This window comes from Corvus brachyrhynchos, unplaced genomic scaffold (genome assembly GCF_000691975.1).
Source record: "Corvus brachyrhynchos isolate BGI_N302 unplaced genomic scaffold, ASM69197v1 scaffold52, whole genome shotgun sequence".
NCBI classification, from domain to species: Eukaryota; Metazoa; Chordata; class Aves; order Passeriformes; family Corvidae; genus Corvus; species Corvus brachyrhynchos.
The window spans coordinates 4195533-4204472 of NW_008237221.1; the positions used below are offsets into that span (position 1 = coordinate 4195533).

The 8940-nt window shown below is 41.3% G+C and overlaps 1 long non-coding RNA gene across 2 annotated transcripts in view; it reads left to right on the top strand.

The window, feature by feature from the left end:
- The first annotated feature begins 8 nt into the window (after positions 1 to 8).
- LOC108445369 overlaps positions 9 to 8940 on the top strand; it is a 61500-nt gene continuing 52568 nt past the window's right edge. For both annotated transcript variants that reach the window (XR_001860191.1, XR_001860192.1), the window contains exons 1-2: positions 9 to 258; positions 1889 to 2081. This is a non-coding gene — a long non-coding RNA (uncharacterized LOC108445369). The remainder of the gene's footprint in view (positions 259 to 1888; positions 2082 to 8940) is intronic.

The following is an 8940-nucleotide window of genomic DNA, read 5'->3' on the forward strand; positions in this document are numbered from 1 at the left end:
GGCTGCACGGAGGATTTCAAGTTTTTTTTTTTTTTGTCTGCTTTAAACCATGTGGACACTGAACACTCCGCTTCCACGTACACAGAAATGCCTCTGCTGTCCTCCCCAACCACGCAGTTATTAACTAGTTCACTAATTGCAATGCTTGTTATTCCCAGTGAAAGAATATGAGTTACTGTTGAAGGATCCCTGTGTCAACAAACCTTATGCAAGAGGATAAGTGTAGCGATTCTCCTTGAATCTCCAGTTATTTTTAAGGTACGTGCTCTGTTACATTCACGATCAAGGGCAAAAGCTCTGTGAAAAGAGGAGTGTGTTGTCGCTCAGACTCACACATTAACACTCTGCAGTGCCTCATTTAGGCAACTGTGCAATTAAAGTGTCGGGAGCAGAGGGGCTTTTACAGAGAGGAAAGATGACAACAGCAATCCTCTGAAAAGCTCGACTACAAAGCATTACATATGTGTTCGTTACAAAAAGCCAGGGTACACAACAGATAAGATACTGCTTCAAGTTACGAGGGACCAGGCGCTTCTGTGCTCTACTGTCCTTATGCATTATCTCATTTAAAACACGTATCTGGAAACCTAGGTAGTGACTGGAAAATGGAAGAATATCAAGAAAAAATATGTTAAATAATGAATGTCATCATTAGTGCCTACTGCACTTGCAGTTGGCTGAAGGAGCACAGCAAACCCCTGTTTATCAGAACTCCTTTAATCTAAAACTTCCTCTTGTTGGAATGTAGGTTACCTGGCTCCTGCTGCTAACCACTTCCACTGCAACCCTCCCAGCTATTAGAAACCCTCTGTGTTTGGCTGGTATATAGGCCTCTGTAATTTTTGGAGGCAGCAGAGCTACATGTTACAGATTTTTCAATTAAATAAACAAAACCACTTCCATAAAAGTCTCTAAAGGTGCTCATTAAACAAGGATATGGATAACTCAGGTGTGCCAAGATGATGTCACCTCTTGGATCCTCTATGCTCCACGAAGCAGGTCGCATATGGTAAGAAGGCCCCATGTACCCTCACTTTCAGCTATGTGGCACAGCGCAAAGCTCAGGGGGAAACTGCCCTCCCATCTCAACAGCTAAGGTGAGGTAAGCGAGCCTGAGAATCCAGACCTGCATTGCTTGAATGTCAGATATAGTTCAGGAAACTCTGCATGAAAGTAGGTTCTTACTTGCCTAGTTTTTACAGGTACTGGCAGAGCTGCTTTACAACATACACATCACCCAAACTGCTACATAGCTTAAGTAAACATCTCTTTAAAGTGCTTCTGTCTATTTCAGGGATAAAACTTGTCTGCAGGAAAACAGAGAGGCAATCAGTAATTTTTATTTTCAGCTTCAGCCTTCAACCATTCTCCCCTTTTCCTTCTGATTTCTGTTGTTCTGACCACAGCTGACTCTCATCTATTAATGTGGCAAAAACTTGTTGTATGTGAAGTAGTTACTGCTGCAGCAAAACACAACTGCATGTTCAACTGTACATCAAAGTTCTGACCAGTCTGGAACTTAAGTCACTTAGTTTAGAAGCCAGATTTAGAAAACTGTCTTCTGTATTTCAGTACCAATCTGTTTTCTCTACATTATGGATCTAAAAGAGAAGCTAGATCCAATTAGAAGGAAAAGGAGCATCCTGGGACATTCATTCATTTTTAGGAGTGGCTTCAAGCTCAGCACATTAAATTTTCTGAAGGCTTTATTTCTGACAATATTTTGTTAACACAGTCTCAAAACGACTGGAACCTAACATGTTAAGAAGACAGGCTGGCATTGCCAGTCCCTAGAGAAGTCATGCTACCAAGCCAACCTGAAAAGCCACCAATTCTCAGAAACTGTTATTCAGTGATACCAGATTCATGAACTGCTTTATATTTCTAGGCACAGTTCTAAGAAAGTATCAGCAAGGCAACATTAGCAATGATGGATCTATACTGGTGATATAGCTCCCTCCTAGGCTGGTTTGAGGATTGGAGAAGGCATGAAGACAGCTGAAGTCATGCTGGTGGAAGATTTCTGCTTGGCCAGAAGGAGATGTGAAAGGCAGTCTTTGTTTATACTGTCCATCTACAAGGTCAGTAAAATTCCTTAAATGTTCTGTGCTTATTCCTCTTGTTCCCTGCAATGGAAGGAGTTGGCTTCTCCACCCAATGAAGTGCCCTGTTTCAACAGCCTGGTTTAACTTAAATGCAAGGCTACCAGTCCCACTCAACTGGGTCTGTCTCTTCACTCAGAAAAACATGTAAATGTTTCCAAGAACTTTGTTAGAGTGACATAAACTCAAACTAGGAAATACAAAACCAGTATCAATGAGGTGGGAAAAAACTAAATTATAAAATAATACCATCTCTCTCAGTTATGTGCTTATGTCTACCATTAGCCAATGCACTTGACAGTTTTATCATCCCACGGAAATTATGGCTGTTCCTCAGTGCCCCAGTAAAGATTGTTAGTGGTGTTCCATGCTCCTTTTGGTTGAGTAAAGCAGTTTAGGATTTTTTCATCTCCATGAGCCAACAACCTGTGGTTGTTATGATTATTACCTTCAAACTGAAGTAATTCAGACTGTTCTTTATTATCTTCAAACTGAAGTAATTCAGACAGTTTTAAAGGTGTAACTTCACACACCTTGACTTACAGCCTGCGAAGAAATGCACGTCACACCAATGCACACTCACCTACTCAGGCCTAGGTGAGTCAGCCAGGTAGGAGAGTTTAAGGTGTAAATCCTGATGTGAATGCCTCTTCCCTGTGCTGTCTGGGAGCTGTGACTCCTCTTGTGAACCCATTGCAACTACTGATCCCAGCCAGTACATCAAAAACCTCTGTTCCTGTTCTTGTGAGATAGACAGGTCTCTCTCAGTGCTTGAGGTACCCAAGCAAGAAGTCCAAGCTTTGCAGGATTTGTGACAATTCACTTCACTCAGGTTCTCCCAAAAGAGGAGAGCTGAAGGGCAGTCCAAATAGTTTATTAACTGGAAGACTGAAGGTGACTATGAGAGTATGATGGGGAAAGAGAGTGTGAAGCTGGGTGCCAGGTTGCACACCTTATTTATGCATTACCATTTAAATTTCCATGCCTAAGCAATATAGTGTAGAGTTAGTAAGCAACAGAAATGGAAAAAAATTAAAATGGATGAATAAAAAAGGCAGTCCACCCTTATTTCAGCTAAGGACTTCAGATGAGCAACTTTAGGAAAAAAATCTTTTGGACAGTTATCCGAATCTGAATTCTAGGTCCACAGGTATTATGAGTGGCCAGTACTTTTTCTATACCAACACATTTAGATGAAGTAGAATAAATATGAGATCAATTTTTTTCTTTCTCCCTCTGTTTTTTAAAATTTGGAGTGGCTTGATTTTCAGTGACATGATAATATAAAAATTGCAGGTGAAAGAATTTAAATAAATGCTATATTGAACTTGCAGAAATGCAAATATGTAAAATGATGTTGAGCATCTAAGATGTCTCAGGGTATGCCCCACATGAGTGTTGCAGCATTTTCAGGGAGTGGTCGGCTCAGAGCAAAAGGGTCCTGCTGAGCAGCACAGCAAGTGGGAGAGACAAGCTCCAGACTCGGCACTTCCCAGAATATGCACAAACCCTTGAAGAAGAGACCATCTGGCTGCCTTATTCCACAGTTTGCAGCTGCACTGTCCCTTTCCTAAGGAGCTATGGATACTGCAAGTAGCAGGCCACAGTAGAGATTTTTGCAATTCACTTCTTGGGAGAAGATATGCCCTGTAGGCTCCTGAGAGGGGACAGGGATGCAGTAGCCACCATATATTTTTCTCATCTCCTCTCCATCCCGTTTCTGTTTGATTTTGCTTCCACCTGTCTGTGTAGGTAGAGAAAAAAAAAAGGCCCTTAGAATTTGGAAGATAAAAGATGCTCAAGGGCATTAAAGCAGGACATGAATGCAATCGTGTGGCTGTGCAGGTGAGACTCCAGAGCCTTCTGCTGCAAAATGCCTGCACTAATCCACTCTTGCCCTACTTACAAGGAGCTGTCAGTGTGGTTATTTGCAGCAAAAACCACTTTAGCTTTGGGGCCAAACATCACAGGGTGGTGATGAAGCAATGAGGGTAGGGACCCATATTCAGTGTATCAAGTTTGTCAGAAAAATACCTCACTGCAGGCAGGTCCTCCTGTCTGCTTTGCATATTCTTGCACATGAAATATCTCAGGCTGGGTAACACTGTTGTATTGCATAGCTGGAGGTTAAGGCAATACTAAAAGGATTTGCACCCTCACTAAACTGCAACAGAACTGAAGGGATCTGGGATTCTGTGTTCTCTGCTGTGGGAAAGTCACAGCAGCCAAGTTTCATCTCCCACAGGAGAAGCTTCCCCTCTCCCCCTCATTTCGTCAAGACCCCATATCTAGTCTGATGGAGGTTCACTGCAACATGCCAACAGTAGGCGACGTACATCTCCCTGATGAGCTTGAGGTAAACATTAGCTGCTTAGACAATAGTCTCTTTAATGGGGAAAACACCTGCATGCCAAAGACTGCAAGTCATTGTAATTAGTAAGCCTGTATATGCCACACAAACCAGCAGCAGTCACTGGAGATGAAACAAAACTTTCTGAAAGATGTTTGTATAGGCATACTAGAACATAATTCAGCAGCTCTGACTCTTGAGGGGAGTAGAGATACAGCTCATCACCAGAAACAGTTTTGATTTTAATAGTGTTTCCTGTGTTTGTAGTAAGCTGAACCAAAATGTGGAATGAAAATGTCCCAAAAGCAGAGATGTCTGAAACCTCATTCTGTCATCAGTTGTTTCAATCCCAGCCCAGACTGGTCATAGACAGTTTGTTCATATGGAATTAACTTGTTCACTGACCTTCTGCAAGGCCCCCATTGTACAGGTTTCTTTCTGTGCCCAGTATCCCAATCCACTTTGTTCAACCACTTGGAAATGCATCAAGTTGTAACAGATTAATTTGTTATTACCAATAATTTATTATTATTAGTTTATTATACTTCTTATTACTGTTATTCTTTTAAAACAGTAATTCTCTGATATTGAAATACTGAAAAAACCTTTTTGTCCTCTGCGTCCTTTGAATATAACCTTTAAAACAAAGAGTCTGCTGGGGGAAAGACCCTGTGCTGCAGAGTGATGGTGCAGAGCACCCTTGGGCAGAGGAGAGGGGCACCTCATCAGCCCTTGGTGGGGCAGGGGTGCAGTGTCACTGGTGGGTCTGCAGCCCACCCAAGGCCTTGGCTGCAAGGAATTCCCAAGAGGCTGAACCACAGCATCACCCTCATCACGCAGTTGCCTCAGGCTGGGAAATCGGGCACCTGAGAAGAGAATTCCCAAAACAGTTCGTTTCTCTGTGCTGACAGATTTTTCATTGGTAAAATACAGATGCAAATACTTACGTCAGGGGATTAAGGAAAGCTAAAATGACCATGGGCTGCTTGCACACAATATACTTTTCACCCTAATCTATTCAGTTTGGAAAACTTCCAAAAATTAAATGATGAATAAATTCTCCCCATAGCTGCCAAGTGGATTACAAAGACTTGCAGGATTTTTGATGAAAGACTACCATCTTCTAAAATGAATGCTGCAAGCCTATGTCATGAGAAACCTTAACCAAGTTCTCTGGGACTCTAAAAATGTTTTATAGAGTAATCTGGCGGTAGCTGCCTTGTACAGAATTAAGGCAGTACTGAAAAATACTACAGCACAGCTATTGCTATTATTTCAGTAATGTACTGTGCTACAGTTTAAAGAAGTTATTATGGAAGTATAATTTGACTAAAGTTTACATTTGCAGGCCGACATATGTTTAGTGTTACAGCCTTTTCCTTGAGACCTGCAGCAGCAGCAGTCACTGACCTTGTTAGGGACAGTGGCTGAGGATAAGGTGTAATAACAGAAAAGGAAAAGTGTATTGAATTGCATTAACCTCTGGCTAGATCCCCTGCCAGATTCATCAGATTTCTGTGCTATCCAATGGCTTTACAAAAGGAGTTTCACTGCAATCTTCTGTCAACTTATGTGCCAGTTTGGACAAATTTGGAGGAAAAATATCCTCTGATAGAAGGCAGGTACAACCACCCTTCCCCCACCAGGCTCAGGAAAAAATAAATTTTCCTCGAAGGAAAGTGAAAGAGATAAAAACTATTTATTTAACAAACACACTGGAAAAGGATAATAATGCTAAATAATAAAACCTCTTGATCTGCTGAGAGAAACCTGGGAAAATTTCAGAGTCCTTCCATAGATCTCTCTTCCCCTCCTTAGAGCTGGGTCATGGTGGGCCCACCTCCAGGGCCAAGGCCTTGGTGGAAAGTCCTCCTGATGTGTTCTGATGTTGAAACAGTCCAGCAGAGAAAAAAGGAAAGAAAAATGAAGTCCCAGGAAAGCAAAAGTTCAACTCTCCAGAGGAAAAGGAGCTGAAAAAGCTGGCCGAAAGCTGGCTGAAGAGCAAACAACGCTTCCTCTGCTCTTGCTGCTGCAGAACGCAGAGAGGAGTCTGTGTGTATATCTGTGTGTCCTTGAAACAAAACCGTAATCTGCTTTGAAAGTTTGCTGGGTTTTTTTCTCTCCCCCCTCTCAGGCTCAGTTTAAAGGCACAGAAAAGGCAAAAAAAATTAATTTCTGGGCATAGAACAGCGATATGGGATACACATCATAAAGTCATCCCAAGACAACTTATTTTTAAACTTACTTTTCAAAAGGCATTCAGATTTATGTGGTATATAATCACTGCAAAGCTGAACACAACAGTGCAGAATATAAATGCAGAGAAGTGTATGGAAATACAAGAAGGCTGCTGTAGAGGCATATGTTTTCCGACAGCTGGCCAGCAGTAGCAACAATCAGGTGCAAATTTCTGAGATTTTTAAGGCCCTACAGCCCCTACTGAGCACCCCATGACAGACATCAGGGTAAGGCCATTGAGAAAATAAAGAAAATATTTTTTTGGAAAGAACTAACTTATAAACTTCGTAGTGCAGATCATGAAAATTATTATTTATCCTTGTACATCCCTCTCATAGACCATGTGATACAATGATTTGCCTGGGGAAGGTTGTTTGCTGTGTGCAGTATGGCCATTCAGAAGTCATGGAGGGTACATACTGCAGGTAGGGAAAAGCAAATAACATAAAGTCTGCCTCGTATTTTTAAAAACCTTTTTGTATTTCATTTCCTAGATGATATCTAATTGATGTAGAGTGATTTGAATCTAGCTCTAAGTTCTGACTCCTGTTTCTCCTGATGGCCGCACTCAGCAGTTGCTTGATCCTTTTTCATTTAGAACCATCTCTTTCTCCAGGCAGCAACTGACCGAACAAGAGGATACAGTCTTAAACTGCGCCAAGGGAAATATAGGTTGGATATTAGGAATACGTTTTTCATGGAAAGAGGGGTTAAGTACTAGAATTATCTGCCTGGAGAGGTGGTGGAATCACCATCCCTGGATGTGTTTTAAAAAAGATTGGATGTGGCACTCAGTGCCATGGTTTAGTTGAGGTGTTGGGGCATAGGTTGGATTTGATGATCTTGGAGGTCTCTTCCAACCTGGTGATTCTGTGATCTGTAGGATGGTTCTAAATTATGATGTGCTGGTAAATGTAGATAGTCATCCTTTGATGATTGCTCTCGTAGACTTTCCTACTATACCAGACTATCCTCATGGAATTAGTACAGGGTTTGAACACCATTGGTCTGATGCCAGGTCTTAACTCAAATTGACAGTCATGACCTTAGGTAAGTCGCCTAAGTACTTATGTTCTTAAAGATGACAGCAAGCCACATTACTCCCTGTAAGTTTTGTTTCATTAGTTATCACTAAACTATTGAGGTAAATACTGTCTTTATCTTGTGTCTGGATGCAGCTCCTACAAATATGGACCCCCAATTCTTGCTTGAGATGTCTAGATGATATTATAATGTGAATAAAGAAACATCATGGAGCTATGATTGCCATCACAGATCTAAATAAATACCCACCAGCAACACTGAAAAAACAACAGCAGTTCCTGAATTAAAAAATAACTCTTTCAACTATCATGAGTAAGGGAAAGGTAGAATGCAATGCAGTCAATATTAGAGGTTTATCCTCTACCTCCCACATCAATTTCCCCTTAATTTTATTTCCCCTGTGCTCCAACTGATTTTCCTTCATTGTCCTCAGATAGGCATCAGAAAAATAGAGGTGCTGAAGCCTCTATCTGCAGGAAAAAGAGATACCTAGAGGTGCTTGCATGTAGTTCTTCTACAACAACTGAGTTCCTGGAGGAGAATGATGTCCACAGACAACTCAGGAAAACTTGAGTGGCAGCAAAGACAGAGGACAGATCCTAAACATACATCAAGAGGAGCAGGGGTATCAATAAACACAGAGAGAACAGTAATTAATCTCTATGTCTCCCTTACCCTAGAAGTCCCAAAGAACTGCCTGATAGCTCTGAATGATTCATATGACCAAAAATTTCAGTCCATCCTCATCATACGGATGCAAGTCGAAGACATTATTTTAAGATCTTGGGTAAACCTGTTAAAGCCCAATGTGTCCATCCCGGTGGTGAATCCTGAACCCTTCCTTTATATAGGAAATAGATAAAGTGATACTTAATTTCCTGCAGAGTGACTAGGTGACTCTGCACTTACCATGTTAATTAGTAGTAGCTTCGGAGCCCTTCAGCTTTGTTTCTGCCCTCTGTCCAAATCCTTCTTCCCTTAGTTTTTCTCACTGAATCCACATTCAGGCATTAATTTCTATGTGTCGTACCAGTAAAGATCAGTTTTACAGGATGACAATGACAGGCAGCCACTGAAGCCTTAAAACACAAGTGCTGTATCAAATAAAACCTTAGCCAAACTGGAAAGAGTTACTTTAAAATAATGAACTTCTCTTTACTGCTGGACAGTTTTGGAATAAAATTTGCAGATGTGAACTCTGTCCAG